We start from the raw sequence: 18,702 nt of genomic DNA, 5'->3' as shown, positions 1-18,702 counted from the left end.
CTCTGCTAGTCATGTGCTGCAGTCTTGAACAAATGCTTGGTTAACCCTCCCAGTTGACTATCCTCATTTTAGAATAAAGTCAGTTAATTCAATCTGAAGGTGAAAAATCCCCTTGTGCCCTAACTCCCTCCTTCTGTGACTACCCTAAGGATTTGTTTCTTATCCTTCAGAGATAACTGCATTTAAATAAATCACTGAACAGGAATAGAACTTGCTTATGATGTAGTTCCAGGGGATTTTCTTAACCCACTAATGACTGGGTGTTCTGCTCCCTAGAAATATGCGAGTATTGTAACAATTGAGAGAAAATCTTCCATTCCAAAGGAAGAGAATGACACTCTAATCTTTTCAATGGACAATAGGTGTTTCTTGGAAAATGAAGTTGATTTTGCTTGTGTTGGATGATGGTGATGTTACTAAACAGAGGTTTGGTGACTGCCCCAGTTCAAAAACTGTTGGAACTCAGCTGAAAACAAAGATGAAACAGAGAGATAAAGTGAGTTATCATGTTATATGAACACAAGAGAACAGTGAGGAGTTACTGCTACTCGTAAAATCAAGCTTAATCCAAGCAGTTTTGGCAGTTTGTATTTCTAGGAATGTTTTGGCTTTTTTTTTTTTGCTTTTTTCTTTTTTTTTTTAAGTCTGAGATCTCTCCTTTTTCTGTTACAATTATGGCTTTTGGTCTTTTTCTCCAGGTCCAGAATTCATTAGGAAGTGTTTGGAGGTGGGTGGTGGTATATGAGCAGAAGTCATGTGGCATTTCCAACCAGGTACCTGTCATGTGCCTCAGTAACTCAAATAGCTTGCTTCCATTTCCATGCTCTTAAATATACTATTTTAAGTACATCAACAAACAATTGCAAGAGCTTATAAATGTTTCAGAGAAGAATGTGTTGAGGGCCTTTTCTTTTTCCTCTGTCAAATGCTTCTGGTGAGTTAATAACTCCATCTACAGTTCATCACTGAAATAGTTCCAGAAGTATTGGAACTATGAGCCTGAACCAGGGCACTTGTGTGATAAAACCTGGGTCCTAATCATATTTTAAACAATGGGCTAAGTATAGGGAATCCACTAGTGCAACAGTGAAAGTACAAAATTTATGTTGGAACTGTTTTTTTTTTTCCTTTTTTTTTTTTTTTCTTTTTTTTTTTTTTTTTTTCCATGGCACAGAGTATAAGGACCAGGAGCACATAATTGAAGCTGTTCTGCAGTGGGTGTTGACTTCTGTTTAGGTGTTGGAGAATTCAGGGCCTGTGGGCAAATGTCAGAGAGAAGGGTGCTCATAGTCCTTGTCACATCAGTGGGCTCATGGGCATTTCTCATTTCAGTGGGATCAGAGTTCCCTGAGACCATACGCAGAATGGGCAGATCTCATCTCAAAAGCCCAAGGCAAAGCTGGAGGAAAAAAAAAGTGGAAAAAAAAAAGATCCAATGAGGTGCAGACAGATACACATCTGCTTTTCCCATGCTTTGAGCTGGCCAGACAAACCAGTTTCTTTCTGGCCAGGTTTCAGCTGGCTGTTGGCTGGCCTGAACGCATGGCTCCCAGACCAGACCTGCTTCAGCCAGCCAGCTCAGGACGTGCAGAAGAGATCTGTCTGAACCTGTTGTGCCACTACAGCTCCAGGCACTGTGGGCTAGTAGAAGATAAAAACTCAGAAGATATAACCCAGTTTTCACAGATTATTCTACTTTTCTCTGCGTTACTCTTGGCAGTAGACCTGGGTAGTACTAAAAATAAACATAAAGTCCATGTACATGAACTACATAGATAGCCTGCCTTCAGTGTTTTTATGTAAGTGTGCTTACCTGTTTATGAGCTGCTTTGTCATGTCCAAAATAGATAACTATTAAAAATTAGTTATCTATATTAGTGAAGAATGTGCAGACCTAGTAGAACTCCAAAAAGAGGTTCAACTACTCATCAGTTATTGTTATATCTGAGGTTACAATATTTGTAGGAATCAGCTCTGGCATGTCCACATGTAGGTGGACAAAAAGCAGCTCTTTCTTAATCTTTGCAGCTTTCACTGCCTTCCTTGAGAGCTGTGGGAGCTCTGTGCTTCTGAACTCATTATTATGTAAGAATCGAAGTAGGCATTCTCATATATTAATTACTTCAGATTCCTATGTAATTCTTTTCTTAGATTTATCAGTTAAACCAACTGTAAATTTATTAGCAACAGGCTAATGTAGTAGGTGAGTTATTTTACAAAATCACTGTTAACAGATTAAGGAGAATAGAAATACAAAAATGATTTTCTAAGCCCAAAAGGCAACTAGGAAATAGACCCAGAATAGCATGGTACTAATGTATCTCTGTTTGTTGTGTTTTTTAGCTTGTCACTAATACGAATACAATTTCTTCCACAGTAAGATTTTGCTATATACTACGTTATAGATATGGAGGTGAGACCACTGCAAAAACCACAAACCATTGCTTTTTGTAGTTTCGTTAGGAGAAAACTCTCACTGTTGCACCATCTTCTTCCTGTGTGCTTGTGATTCAACGGTTTGCTGGCAACTTTGGCAGAAATTATTACAAAAATAACTGTAAAAAATAGGTATTTAAGAAAATAACAGTTTATTTTACAGTTCTAAATGATTGGGATAATGAAATATTTTTTTGTGAATCCTTTTTTTTTTTTTTTTCCCTATGGTTGTTTGCTCTTGAAATCCTAGGGAATTGTATTCTAGTGACATCTGTTAACACTGTTGCATTTAACATGTAATTAGGAAGTGAAAAAAATAAAACAGAAAATAAAAGCCCATGCCAATCTAAATGTGCTTGAAAGGTGCCAGATTGATAACTCTGGAGAACTGAGTCCTCTGTTTATCCTCTGAATTAGTGCAGGAAAATCAATGGCAGCATAAACTTGCTCACGTCGCCCTGAAATGTCTTGTGCTCACTCAGCTGTGAGAGTAGCTCAGGATTCATATTGCCTACAGTCCTTAGGATCCCAATAGGAATCATACAAAGGATGCTGTCCTGTGGTGGAAGGACCGTACTGAGAGTGCTAAACTTCTTTCTTATAAACTTCTGACCATCCATCCAAGGTCAAGCTTTGCAGTTTCAGCATAGATTACAAATGGTGATTTTGAATTAAAAGGCTTTATAGTGCATTCCCAATCTCTGAGCTATTGAATCCCCTGGTGTGTTTTATTTAATGCATAAACTTCCATTGACATGACAGAGCCAGAGGCATTACAATCTATCATGTCAAGACTTCATACATTAACAGTTCTTGTTAGCACACATTGGCACAATACACTGCAATAGTTCTGAATTATACTAATGATCCATGGATAATGGGTCACAAGGAGATTTTTGAACCGTACCTTTAAACCAATGCCACAGTGCTTTTAGGATGTGTCAAAGAGCATGGAGGCTTGGCACTATAACACGCTTTAATGCATCTTCAGAGCACCTTATCTTGTATGCTTTGCTTTAATTGAGATTAAATGGCTTTGAAGGACCTAATGCAATTTCAAGGACAATGCAATATCTCATATTCTCAGTGAAAGGTTTATAATGTATTTCCTTAAAACCGAGACAAATATTCCATACAAACACATTACACCAAACTGATGTTAAAGGTCTAATTCAAACTTAGGGAAGCCAATACAATTAGAATTAAAAGCATGGCATACCATTCCTGAGGCTATGGCTAGGATGGGGTGAGAGAACTGCATAGGGTCTTGGGTTCTGCCACAGCACCAACTGGCAAAGTATCAATGGAAACAACATTCTGGAAAGGAAACTACTTTCCTTTTTAGGTGCCTAGATCCTGTTGAAATTCAGATTTAATTTGTGACAGGGAAGACTTGAGAGAGTATTCTTCTGGGTGTGCATGCTCTGAATTCTTTGTATGATGTCAAGGCAGGAGCAAAGCCATCATAAAAGTTATGTTTAGTTTGTTCCTCCCTTCTTTATTATATTCCTATATTAGCGGTTTAAGAAAATTTAAATAGATGTCACACAAAATGAGAAATGACAAAAAAAGTGACAACCCTCCTCCTCTTTTTTTTGTAATTTCAGTTTGATATGTGCTGTTTTATTTAGTTGCAAATTTGCCCTCCTTGGCTTGCTTCAATAATTATATATATAAATGTGCTGCATTATCTTGGAAGATGTTGTTGTATTCCAGTAATGATAACTGTGTAGTTTCATGACCCTCCTGAGCTTACATTTGAGGACTCTGGAAAAACTGCCATCATACCACAAGAATGTGAGGTGTAATACTGCCGATTTTTTGAATTATTCATTAGAAGAAAAAAAAAAAAAGAAAGGCAACAAAGACATAGGATTTTTCTTTTTATGTATGACTTTACTGCTCTTCATATTTTTTAAGTAAAAGGAATACAATTCTCCCATCTTTTCCACAACCACAACTCAAAAAGAAAAGAAAATATGTATGCTTCAAAAAGTTGGGATTTCTGGGAATACATTTCCCTCTTTTAACTTGCATTTTAACATAAGGTAAAACATTTTTTTGACAAGGTAAGTAGAGTAAACAAAGATCAGTGAGAAAGCAGAAATTATTGAAGTACTGGAAAAACTGCTGCAGGCTACTTTTTCACACATTGCTGCTCAAGTCAGGATTATGCTATGACAGTTCTAACTCTCCTGCTGACATCCTTATAGACTCTATTACATTATTTACTTCTTGTAAAATAACATTCTATTACAGCTCCTTCATGTCCTGCTGCTATTCTAAGTTCAAGGGGAAGAAATTCTGCTCAACCATAATTCTTTGCTTCCAGCTCGTTAATATGGCTCTGAGGAGATCATTATTAAAAAGACTGATATGCGGCCTTATTTCATACCCCATTTTCTGTTGCAGTTACAACTGTATTGCTAGAGTCTTGGTCTTCACTTAAATCAACAGTACTGCATAAGATGCATTAGCCTGTGTCTTGAAGTATCAGATGAAGCATGTCCCACCCTGAGCTGAAGATGTAATGCTGTTTTTATGTCAGTAAGGGGGAAAGCTTTCAGATATTTCTCTTGCTTTTTCATTGCAAGGAAAAGTGAAGCCAGACATGCAATCATACCTGATTTCTAAAGAAGAAGAACCGATTCTCAGTAGACTTGCTGGGAGCATCTGTGGATAAAACAGGGTTAAGAGCAGACAGATTACTCAAACACTCTCTGAAAATGGACTTAGGTTTCTTTTTCAATGTCAGGACATGTCAAACACATATCATGGAGTCCTATGCAAGGAGTCAGCTGAAACTTGTTTTCTGAGAAGATGTGCATATTAGGACCCAGGAAATGAATTTTCCTACTGTCTCTGAATTGTCAGGCCTTTCATCACTGTAAGTCCAGTTAGCAGCTAGGTGTACCACTAGCAAAATATTCCCACAGTATGGTAGAATGCTCCCAAAGCACTAGCCTTTGAAAAAAAGCACTTTCATGACTGCCTGAAATCACCCTGGCAAGTCAATCATCAGCCCTGCTGCTTGCAGTGTGAATCTTGAAAGCAGCGCTCAACACTTGAAGAACTGGCATCAAACCAAACAGCAGTGACCACATGCTTTGAGATGGTCAGAGGACAGGGAACCCCCAGCACTACACACACAGTTCTGAGTAGAGCACTTCATCTGCTTTCAAAACCCATTTGGTTCATCCCTAATGAAATTTAAGTTGCATTTTGTCAGTAATAATACAGACAACATGATAACTATCTAGTTATCCAGTCCTTGTGAGGAGATGCCGCATAAATTTCCCAGAAAAAAAAAAAAAAAATGAATCATATGTGCTCTTTCTTCAAGGCAAATAGTGAAACAGCTAGATCAGCACTGACTGAAGCAGCATTTCATTATGTATGTGGTGGGTCCTGATAAGAGCAGTGCAGAGCATTTGGCTGTTGATCTCAGAAGTTAGGCAGGGACTGTGTGGGAAGGGTGACATTTGCCACTTCCCTCAACCTGAACCAGGACTTCAGTCACTGTCTCTAGTATTTTCACAGTTTGCTGCACAGCTTATAGTTATGGCATTGAAACTGGAGATAAAGTTATATATGTGAGTATGCTGTGTTATCAGCTGGGGATTGCTACATCTGTACAGGTAAAGGATGTAGCTGATTAAATATCGCATTCATCATGATCATCATCTGATGATCCTTCACAAAGGCAAGAAATGGGAGTGGCAGGAGGTTGCATACAAACAGGGTGGTTGTTAATTCTACTAGAGTGATCACACAGGATAGGTATTTGCTATTTCTTTCATATATGGGGCTGTTGGTCAATCAGAAAGAAATATTTTGAACCCTGTTACCCTTTGATTTCAATGGAGTTTGGGACAGATTCCCATTATTTTGCTTCACAACATTCTTGTGTCTGCAGAGTCCCTGAATGGGTCAATAGACACAAGCATAGGACAGGTTACTGGAAAAAAGAAAAAAAAAAAAAAAAAAAAAGTTTACTTGGTTTACTTGCTAGTGTTACAAATTCTGTTTCCCTCAGGCATGAAAGGTCATCCTCTTCTTCATCTTCTTACCTTTGTATTTATCCCTGTCTCCAAGTCTGACCTGCTTCTTCTGTAAGAAGAGTTGTTTCTTCTCTAAGAAATGTTTTAGAATTTCAGTAAAAATACCAGGAATATCTGACCAACTGTTAAAGTCATTTAGCTCAAGTGCCTACAGAATATTTTTAAGATCCAATGTCTTAGCTCTTCTTCCACTGGCAATCCAGTCTCTGAACCAGGGAGTCATTATATATTTATTTATTTATTTATTTGTTTGTTTGTTTATTTATTTATATCACCAATTACTGTTATCAAAATATGTTAAATGAACTGTGTTCTAGGAAAGCAGATAATTTCACTGTAGACTTGCAAATATCCGATTAAAAATGAAGCTGCCTTTTATTTATTGCAAAGGCTAGCATATTCATCAGCATGCCTAATTAAAATTTAACAATTAATAAGCAGTGGCAAACCCTGTACGAAGGTCAGTAGCAACCTAAGCAAACTTATCAAAAATGCAAAGGGGTTTAGAGTTTTTAAAAAGTTCATTCTGTCCTTAATTAACAGATCTAATTACAGTTCTGCCATAGCAAAATGCAAAACGATCTCTTCAAAGGACGAGAAGTCAAAGGTTTAATAGTGCAGATAACCTTCTTCTTCAGTACATACTGACCCGAGTGTAGAAGGGAATTTTACCAAGCAGTCAACAGAGTTGATGGGATGGCTTTGATAGAAATTAAATCTAAGCAATACATAGAAATCCCAAAACAACAAAGGAATTGAGAGGGAATAAAAACTCTCTCCTGTTTTGGGATTTGAACTAACACCAAGTCAAGACTTCGGATAATCTCCCTTCTTAGCAAGTTGTCAATGTATTTGTTCTGTGACCTTTGATGGTTAGTTTTGAATAACACTTTCTGTTCTATAGACTGCATGTGTTTAATTATCACCTTATTCAACCACAATGGACAGTGCAAAAATGAAGGATAATCTAGTATAGTAGAGCTAAATACAATAGAGCAAAGCACTTAAAATTCCTGCTGTTAATAGTCAGCATTTAGGAGATGAAGGGCAATTTTCCAAGTTTCACTAAAGGGTTTAGTTATGCATTACTTCTTCAAGAAGACTAAGAAAAAGCTGAGCATTATGTTCAGTGTTTTGGAGGAAGAGGCTGGGAATGAACAGAACTGGGTTCATCAGTAACCAAATGAAATCTTCCTCGTTGATTTATGTGGGCAAGGGTCATTACATGTGGGTAATATAAAGTGTCTGAAAGAAAAATTAGACTGCTTAAAATTAATAATATATAGTTGAAATGAATTGTTACTACTCATCGTTACATTTGGATTAAAGAAGAGAACACCAGCATGAGAGGCAAGATCTCTTCAGGGACATCCGACCTATGTGACTATCCTTATTGTCCCCTTTCATACGCTGCCAATGTTGAAGTGAATGTAGGTCTATGGAACATAGTTACATAAAGGAGAAACAGTTGAATATCAATAATTATCTTGGAGAGGCTCAAAATCAAAGGCACCGTATTCATCTTATACTGGCAACAAAGTACATCATGACAAATATTTCAACCAAAAGGCTCATTACATGCAACATGAAAATGGAGAGTCTGTTCTGAGCAATCTCCATGATTTGTCCTCTAGCTCTACAGTTGTACTATCATGACCTGAATTAATTTCATATGGCATGATAATTTTCTATTGGCTGCAGGAAGAAAAAAAAATGAAGCCGACTCAGACTGATGAGCATTTTAAGGCTGATCCTTTATTCTTTTTCTTACAAAGAACATAATCTGTTGCTTTTAAATTGCCTGTCTTGTACCAGTCAACCACCCCATCAACATGCCGTACTAACGTAGCTTCATGCTAGTCTTGTGCTATATATTTGAAAGCAGAAATGGTGAGGCTTTTAAATGTAGCAAATATTTTGTCTACTCAAAATAGTTAGATTCCCTGTGTGGCCACGATATGATCCACACCTTTAAGGAAATTATAGTGATTGGTCTAAAATTTGGGTGCTCTGAAATATTTTATTTGGTATTTGGTACTCCTCTGTATCCTACCTCAGAAAAGGACAGAAAACTAGTCCTGCTACACTGCTTAAAAACACAAGCAGTGGAAAACACATACTGCATTATCACATTCCTTTCTTTGATAATGCTTGCTTCAAAATAAGAAATGAACATAATTACCTGAGTTCTACTGATGGGAAGTGAAATACAAGAGGTAGGCATTATTACTGTTACTGTTATTATTATTATTAAAGTAGCAGGAAGTGCAGTGCTATAAAAACTCTTCTAAGCAGTCACTCCCTCTAACAGACCATTAAAGGTTCACTTCACACTCATATCTTTTTTTTTTTTTTTTCCAGAATGAATCCTGAATCATTAATTTTGCACTTGATGTTCCTAAACGAAAGCTTTTTGAAGCAAAACCTTCTCTTGATGTCTGAATGCACCCTGAAGATGTTAATCACCAGAGCCGTAAATTCAAGACAAAAATCCATCCAGGTACCTTGAATTTATTGAGACTTGAAAGCAGTAAGATGGAAAGATTTTTATTTTTGAGCACTATACAACATCCAAGCTTTAGACAATATCATTTACTAATAGGAATCTGAGGAAACAATGTTGTTAGAAATAATATATGGCCCAAGACACTATATGAAAGGGTGGTAAATTAGATTTGAGAGCCAAGAGAACCAAACCAAACCCTTCTTCCCCTCCCTTGCAAAACTCTTTCAGTTTACAGATCAACTGCATTTGAGCTAAAATTTATGGAGAGACTTGACAGTTAGGGTAAGTACAATTTTTGGGCTGTGCGGGTGAGATACCTATAGTGAAGAAATAAAAAGTTTTATGACTTGTAACTACTTCTATAATTTCTTTCTCTTGTGTTTTTTTTTTTTCTTTTTTTTTTTTCTTTTTTTTTCTCTTTATTTTCTTTCCCTTTTTCTTTCCCTTTTTTTCTTCTCTTTTCTTTTTTTCCTTTTCTATCCTTTCCTTCCTAATAGATCTTTCTCTGTCAGTGTTTCACCAAAATAAGGAACAAATTCAGGGATCATAAAATGTCAAGTACTTTGTTTCAAAGAGACACCGATTCCCTGTATCTTTCTCAAAAAAAGATACTCAATTTCTTTTAAGATTATCACAGCACTGTGAAAAAATAAAGCAATTTTTTTTCTTTCTGGTCACCTGGGAATCATTTTCATCCTCCTTTTCTATTTTAGCATAAGTCCTTTTCAAATTAAAGCAAATGCATGAAGCAAGGGGTAAATTTTGTTTAACTATTAACAAATGAAGACCACCCATTTCATACCCTCTCAGGCACACAAATTCTGAATATCTCATGCATTGTTGCCCTCTAGTGTTACTTCAGAATGTATGTAGAAGATTCTATCCATAAAAAGTGAACAAGAAATGCATGTTTCAAAGAGATAGGACCAGATCTAAACCTGACTGTCTGTGAAAAGAGGCATTTTCCAATCCTTTGACTTTGGTCAGGTTAATTATCTAAGGTTTTTATGAAGAACCAGTGCTTTGAATATTAATTTCTACACATAGGAAGTAGGGGATCACAGGCATTGCTACTTTGCTCTCCACATATCTCTCCACTTTACTCCAAAGAGGATGCCACTCATGCCATATGGGCCTTTTGATTTACCCCAGTTTTCCTGTAGCTGAAAACTTCTCAGGGAGTTCAAAATGCTTGGTTTATCTATGGGCTAGTATTAATAAAATGAATAAATATGGCTGTATAAATTCAAAACTGTGTTGCTCTAGAATGGCAGGAACAAATTGGATGGAGTGTGACCTGTTAGCACGTCTGGCTCATGAGTTTTACATGTGCATCAAAAAATGGGGAAAAATAATTAATTATAATTTTCTGTGGAAATATTGCAAGGCTTTCCAATTTCCAAGGAAATTTACAAATCGAAGTGGGGGGGGGGGGGGGGGGGGAAGCATTTCTGTCCTTAGGGTCTTAGGGTCCTTCTGACCCTATGTCACTAGTTAGATAACTCATTAAACCTGATCTAATAACATGCAGCCTAGTTGGAATTCTAAATAAGAGCAATCATCAGGAGTCTTCAGCTTCTTTGAAAATCACATATTGGTTGATACTTTAATGGTTTAGTGCTATTACCAGACAGGCATCACATACTGCGGATTTATTAATTTTACCCATCTGATGGGTTTCTGCTGGAAGGTATATCATGTGGCTTGGTGAATAGAGTTACCATCTACGGGATGCTGATAGCTCAAATTCCGGACCTCATGTTGTTTTTCTGTGCTTCGTTTTTCCCATCTAGAAAATGGGATGATGAAATAATTCTCTCATGTAGAATTCTTTCAGATTTATAGGTGAAAATGGCCCATCAGAGCTGGGGTATTACTAAATAATATCCAGACTTCCTCTGAAAGCTCTAAACATAATAAGATAAAATGCCAGATTTTTATTCTCTCCAAACTTACAATAGCTCTTCAGAAAAGTTCTCAAAGCTTCATGAAAGTTTTGAGCCCAGATCAGCACATTAATGTTCTTTCTGCAAACCATGCAACATATTCATTTCGCTACCATTTAGGAGCCTGTTTGAAGGAAGAACTGAAGGACTCCAATCAAGAGTCCCAAGATGTGCCATGCAAAATACAACTGCCAGTTTTCTCATAGATCCTTTCATCCTATGCTCACACAGGAGCTCTTGTGCATCCCTACAAAAGATTTTGCTGGGAATAAGCCAATGAATTCCAGCCAGGAACTCTACTCATTTCTCTCACTCAAAATCTTGAAATCCACAACACAAACTGAATCATGACACTCAGTCCTAGCTGTTAAAAAGAAAGGAATGTTACTTAATTTTTATGTTCATACTGGGCATGATTTTTATCTCACACTGATTTTACAACTGTATACTGCAGTCAACTTTGATGACACAGCATGACCTATCTTAATAAAAATAACAGAATCATCAATGACTGGGAGTTGTTCCTGCAGTCACAGCTCTTCAACTCAGGGCTCTGGGGAGTCACAGGGTCCATCACTGGTGTTGAAGACAGAGGCAAAGAAAGGCATGAAACATCTCTGATTTGTCTGTGACCCTATTTATGAGGTTTCCATCCTCATCAAGTAACAGGCCAATGTTATCTCTGGTCCTCCTTTTGCTGTTAACATTTTTAAAAGCCCTTTTTATTATCCCCTGTAGTACTGGCCAGCTTCAGCTTTAATGGAGCTTTGGGTGCACAAATATTCTCCCTACAATGGCAAACAGCATCTCTGTAGTGCTCCTGTGTCACTGACCTTACTTCCAGTGGCCATACACTTTCCACCTAATCTCTGGAAGATCCCTGCCCAGCCAAGCCGGCCTTCTGCCCTGCCTTCTTGACTTCCAGCATTTTGGAATTGCATGTTCCTGTGCTCTTAAGACGTGATACTTCAAACATGAGCAGCACTGAGGGACCCCAGTGCCTTCAAAAGCAGTTTCCAAGGGGACCTCACTAACTCTTTCTTGAGCAGCATCAAGTCTGCTCTCCCCATACCCAGGGTATACAGTATATGTTACACAAAACTTTTAGAACACACTTTGCTAACATTTATGTCTCCTTGACCTACCTGTGAGAAGTTAACACGTTTCTGTTCAGACAACTTTGAAAGAATGATTTAAAATTTGATCTTGAACAGGAAACTATTTTTCCAAAAGATTGCAAATGTCTCTAACATTTCATGCACTGAAGCTCATTTTTTAAATGTTGCTCATAACTAGATTTTATGGTGAATCTTTATGATTCAGGAAAATCAAATCTCAGAGTGATTTGTGTCTACCCTTCACAATGGTTATAGCTTTATAGTAATCTTTGGATGTGGACTAGTTGTTATATATATTTGACACCTGTTAAAGGATTTATATCTGAGGCTTAATGAGTAAATGTACTCCAGGTTGCACAGTTTTCTAGTGGCCATCACGAGGCCAATTGTCTTCAAGTATGAAGCTGAAGTAAAAGATTTTCCACAGAGGACTTCCAGTAGAGTCAACAAAGACTTCAAATCAGCTGTCTGAAGATTTACCTCATAGACCACAGAAGGTACAACCATCACAGTTATAAGCACTGGTCTAACTAGAGTGATCTGTCAGGGCTAGACACAGCGTAGAAGCACTCAGTATGGCCGTGTGTTTATGTTAAACATTCTTATCAACATAAGAGAAGACTCCACACATCCCAACAAAAGACACAAACATCCTGGAAATAAGCTCTGGCAATTTACTACTTCTGGGCAGAACAGCTGTACTGGTACTGATGAAACTGCCAGTTCTGATCTCTGAGCAAAGGAAATGAACATGGTACATAAGCTACCTTCATTTGCTGGCTCTGGGACACAACTGCCTTTGGGCCATGTCTGAATATGTTGCACTCTAGAGTTACTACTAAGCCAGTAACAATAGTAGTATGTGTTAGGGAAATGGTGCCTTTACTTACAATTTGAACTGGACACAAATGAGATTGTTCATGGTTGAAACGGGAGTTGTTTAATTTTGGGATAATATATTTCTTAATTTTTGCATAAGCAGCCTAGACTGGCAGATGGGCTGCAGAGAAATGTCAGAAAATTCACTGAGTTCAGAAAATCTAGTCATTGCTTCCCTGAACAGAATTTTATCCCTGTATTCCTTCTCTCCTGGAGAAAAATGCAGGTGAGTATAGGGATCCCTTCACACTCATTAGGTCTGTTCCCTGCATGTCTTCTTACTTCCTATATGAGAAGAAAGACATTTCCAGGGTTGTCTTATGCTTGTTAGTCCTGTACAATCAGAGCTGTTGGGAAGGAGTTTATTTTTTTGTTTGTTTGTTTTTGTCTTTTGTCTCTTACATTAACAATAGAGTTTTAACTAAGATGCCACTTCAGAATGGCAGTAATGAAATGCGCAAGTCAAGAGCACGGCTGTGACTTTCAGAGTTTACAGGGCTGTCAGCTAGAGAAAATGCATCTTTACCTGTAAAGTGGGCAAATTTATTCTGTAAGACTTCGAGGGAAAATAAATTTGAAACTTCACAATGCTATTTATTCAGAGTCACTTTCCAGCATATAACCAGTTGTTAAAGTTCTCACAATAGTAGGAATCTCATAAGCATCTCAATGCACCTTACCTCTGTCAAGAGTCAGCATCCAAGTTTATAACAAGACCTGGCTTCTTTTATTTTGGTGGAGAGACTCTTTTAATCAGCTCACAGTTGCCTGGTATGTGTCTAATTTTATGCGGCAAGAAAAAGATGAGCAAATCTGCACTGACTTCACAAGTTCAGAGATATTTTGCTTTGAAATTTACAAACAGATAGGATCCATGACTAGAATTACAAATGTAGATAAATGTAGATAGGCATAACACATTTAAAATTGCATTTATTTTCTTCTAAATTGTTTCTCTGCCTCTTGTCATTGCTCATGTAACTTATCAACAGACCTAGGACTGGCACAGTAACACAAGTGTCATTGGGCCAAATTCAGAGGAGGATACAGACTCTGATTTTGTATCTACAAATTCACGTGCTCAGATTATTCACATTTTAAAAGAAAACTGCAAGATATATGGAGAAATTATAAGAAACAAGAAAAGTTCAGTTTTAAATGCATTTCTCCCATTGTGCTGGCAAATCTGTACTACATTCTGTAGAATTTAAATATGAACTGAGAAGAAAAATTGGCCCTGAAGATAGCACAGACTATATTGTGTAGGTCTGGCCAGGAGCAGACTAATCTAGAAAGAGATTAGGTTTTGTGTGGTTTAAGGTCAGTTTCTGCCTTATGTCCCACAAGGCAGAATGGCAGAGGAAGGCCTATAAAAGCATCCTGCTTCAGTGGAGGAACAACTATATAAGGCTGTTGGTGATATTAAGTATACTTCCAAGCAGACATTTAGTATCTGTTACGTTTTTATGGCAGCAATTTAATTCAAGACTTTACATGTTCATAGAGCTAAATGACAGCTCATTTGGGAATTTGAGGTTCCAAGTAACTTAAACCTTACTGGTTTTAGTACCTGGGGTCAAGCTCCTCTTCATGCTTTCAGAGCCACATCCATTCTTCCCATCTGTAAGGTCAAAGCACAAGTATGTAATGGATTCTCTGTGCCTGAATTTCTCTAACTGCAGAACAGGAGAGCAGTCAACATGAAGGGCTGTACGTCTTATAGTAGAGTCTGGGTTCAGCTCCTCCAAGGTACATTGCTTTCAGGTGACATGAGATAAAAGAGATAATGGGTGCTTAAGCTCATTTAGGATCTGGGCCTCAACCTCCTTCCAAAATTAATGTCAGCACTAATTAGCTCCTTAAATCACTGCTGAATAGGTATGCAGAATGAACAAACATTTATCTTTAACATAGTCCTTTCAAAATCAGTGTGAGATGTTTGCTGAGAAAATATCTTGAACGTGTTGTACTTTGACTGTACCTGTTCTGTAGCTAAGCAGAGAACTTGCAGTTCTGGCATCTCTCCTAGACTCTGCAGTATGTTCATTTTCAGTTTCAAGCCGTTTAGTGGTAAAAGATCCTTCCTTAGATATGGCTACAAATATCAGAATTTCCACTGTGAGAAAAAGTTTAAATATTCAGAAATTTCTATTCAAAGCATCAGTTGAAAATCACTATAAGAATTTCTTACCTTTATCTTTTATCTCATGAAGAAAAGCAAAACCAAAAAACCTTAAGAAACAAAGTCTGTCTTTGACCTTACCTCAACTTTTGCTTGCCCAGATTTGACATACAGGTGTATAGAACTAGAGTTGCTTGTTAGTTAGCAATTAAATGTGTTTGCAAGTTTAATAATATGGCGTCCAACTTATTTGATTACAATAGCAGAGCATAATCACACAGATAACAAGCTCTTACAGATCTGGAAGCTGTACTCTGCTAATAGCTGCTGCTTTTCTGTTGACCTGCTGCAGTGCACTTGGACATCCATAAGTTTTGGCAAATTCAACTTGACATTGTCTTAGTGAGGGAAGGGAAGACCACAGATGCATGCCCTAACTGTAATTCCCAAAGAACCTGAACAGGGCCATCTATGGGTAATTGTGTAATTCTCTTGGTCCAGTAGAAAAAGGATCTGATAATTACTGTTCTCTTTGACTGTTTTCACAAATCACAGGAGACCTTTAGGGGAAAACTTTTAGGCAAAGCGCCATTAGAAAGTTTTTCAGAAATCTTCAAGCTACATATTGTGAATCTTGATAATGTTTTCTTGGCAGTCAGTCTGAAGAGAGTTGTCCTGTTGTTCTTAGGCCTTAAGAAGAATGTAGAAAGTACACTTGTCTTTTTTACAGGATTCAGCCATAGCCTTTGAAACTGTAGTTGACTTTATATGTTCTTGGCTTGCTGACTTTGCTGTATCCTCTTAACAGAATAAATGATCTCATGTAATAACAAACCTGACAGATCTTCATAATTGATCACTATTCTTCACAGATGAAGGGCACAGGATGCAAATAGAATAAAGCAGTATAACTATTGTGCAATGTAAGTATTGATTCTTTTAATAGCAGTACTGCCTGTCTCTGTAAGTGCCCACCTCAGCAATAAGAAATTATCGGGAAAAATAGAAGTGGGAAGTAAAATTAGAATTAAATGGAGAAAAAAAAAAAAAGTGTAACAGAACTTAGTGAGTGCCTGCCAAGTAGGCTTATTGCCTAAACATTCAGCTTTATGTAAAGCCCCTAACAGTATCAATAGATTCTTTTTGGACTTGGGAAGGCTAAACAAATGTAACTGGGGGAGGGATAATAAATCAGCCCTGCTTGAACTGTATAGAAGTCAGGTCTTCAAGACCCCTTTAAACAATCGGAATGATTTAATGATTTACAGATGAATGATTGGCATAGGCTGAGAGGTACGGTGGGTATTGGGTGGAGTGATGTGGGGAGGGCTGCTCACACCTCTTACAGCAAACTTATAATCTAGCAAATTGTGCTTTCAGAGCCTGATGTCCTTGATAAACAAGAAATGGCAAGACTTATTAAAGTGTAGTCCAATCACTGTTATACCCTGACACTGGAAGAGATAGGTGTCAAGTTCTGTTACTGTTCAAGTTTTCACAGCATCCAAACGATCTTATTTGAGGTGTGTGAGAAGACACATTGGCATAATATGTGCACACCTATTCCCAAACCTGCAAAACCACTGCAGGAACCCTTTAACCTGCTCTTTCATCTTCTCTTATACATTGCCGTTGTCTCACAATCTGCTCCCACTGAGCACGCTGCAGTTGTCTAACGAATTTCACATTCAGATGGTTGACTCACATTACACTCCACAGGGTCATATGAATGTTCTGAAACTGACAGTTGTGATTACAAGTTAGTTGGGTAAGAAGAGGACCCCTGGGCACAAATCTCTGATGTACCTGAAAATTTTTTTGGCAGCGGTGACTAAATCTATCCCAAGCCTACAAGGTCAATTTGCAGCTCAGTTGCTATCCATATTTATCTGACTCACACTTTAAAATTTTGCTATGACAGTGATAGGATCTCTAGGAAATACCTCAAGTAGTTTCTGTAGATAGTCTGTAATACTTGTTGCCTTTAAACAATCTTCCAAGACATGTCATTGTCCTGATGATGACATCTTCTATTAATTTTTAAGAGAAAAAGAAGTTGTTATAGTCATAGAATTCACCTTGGTTTCAAGTCTCAGTGGCCTGTAACTTTGTAAGCCTTGGTCACAGCACTGTCATCAAGTGTAGGCATCGTTATGCTAAGCAATAAAGGGAAGTGCTTGGCTGCTAGAAGGGACAAGGAATATAGTGTAAGATCACTAAGTTACTTAAATTTCTTATGCTAACTGTGACATCTTATATCACTGAAGCACTTAGGATTTTCCTTCTCTTCCATATTTTTTTCTGTTCCTGTTTGCACTTACTCTTTTCTCCTAAACACTTCCAGTTTCTGATTTGACAGTAGTTAAAACTAATGTATTTAATCACAGTAGTAGTATGACAAAAGCACTAGAAAACTACAATTACAAAAGGAGTCATTCATACACGTCATGTAGATTTTAGAAGCAATAGTAATTTTTATAAGCAAAGGGGAGGGGTGAGAAATCAGACTGTTGAATCTTGTTTTAAAATGTTTAGCATTTAGAAAGTTTTGAGGTATTTATCATAAGATGATACTTGAGAAGTTTTCAGCAACGTCTCTTGACAGAGAACTGCTTCTCTTGGTCCCCAGAACATCCCAGGAAGTGCATGACTTTGTGTCATACAGGTACATGCCTGACATGGAGAAAGGTTTTAAACTATGATTTTATAATTTGCCACTCTCAACACAGTCCACCTCTGAACTGCTAAATATTGGAAAAAGTAAGAGGATCATTACTCTGAGGTAGCTGTTAAATATTGAGATATTAAACTGATTTTTTTTTTCTGATCTTTTTCAAGAACAAAAGCATGTAAAAAGAAGGAACGTTGCTCAGTGGCTTGGAGAACCTGTGGTATTTTTGTGGTAGGCTCTAAAATGAGCAGTGAGGGAATAATTTTCTCTAGCTTGGTGTTATGTGTTCCTAAAGTTGTGATATATCCATGTAGTATGAGGGTTCAAGAACTTGAGCATTCAAACACTGTCACTGCAACTAACTGCAGAAAAAGCCTACCATAATGCATGCTGAAGTCAACAAGAGTATTTCTATCAGCTGGAATGGATGTTGGATCAGGTTCAACACAACAGAGATGCAAACTCTGCAGCTCAAGCTCTCAGAGGAGCTCTCCACTATGTCAGCTAAAGAAAACTCTCCATTAGCCAAGTTCATATTGTCATCAATATGAACACGTAAGCAATTCTGCAAGGCAAGCCATGCACTAGACAGCAGTGATAGGCACAAGACGCGAGTCAGTAAGTATCTTCAGAAGCACCAGCTCTATGTGCTATATATGCACTATGATATGCATTATGCAAAGCTTCTGCTCAGCAGAATTAGTCTGTATACCTAATTTTGACAGTTAAGACCACATTTTTTTTTGATAGATAAGACCACATTTTATAGTTACTTCACCAAGAACATTCACTAAGATAGGGAGCTAAAATACAGGGAGATGGAAATGCATTATTTTTTCTGAACCTATATGCTGGTCTTCATTGTGACCTAAGGCAGAGTTGCTTTAGCTCTTTCTCCATCGTTATTTGATTGCTAGTATAGCAGTAGCACTTAAGTAGGGGTCACAAAATGCTAACAGTATT

The 18,702-nt window shown here is 37.5% G+C and overlaps 1 long non-coding RNA gene across 1 annotated transcript in view; it reads left to right on the top strand.

Annotated features, from left to right (window-relative positions):
• LOC311443315 overlaps window positions 1–11,413 on the top strand; it is a 217,227-nt gene extending 205,814 nt beyond the window's left edge. Inside the window, exons 3-4 of the long non-coding RNA XR_014697211.1 lie at window positions 8,859–8,997; window positions 11,070–11,413. This is a non-coding gene — a long non-coding RNA (uncharacterized lncRNA). The remainder of the gene's footprint in view (window positions 1–8,858; window positions 8,998–11,069) is intronic.
• The last annotated feature ends 7,289 nt before the right edge of the window (window positions 11,414–18,702 follow it).

Source organism: Aythya ferina (genome assembly GCF_964211825.1).
Source record: "Aythya ferina genome assembly, chromosome: 12".
Lineage (NCBI taxonomy): Eukaryota > Metazoa > Chordata > Aves > Anseriformes > Anatidae > Aythya > Aythya ferina.
The sequence above is the reverse complement of the archived record's forward strand: the minus strand, read 5'-3'. Positions and strand labels throughout refer to the sequence as shown.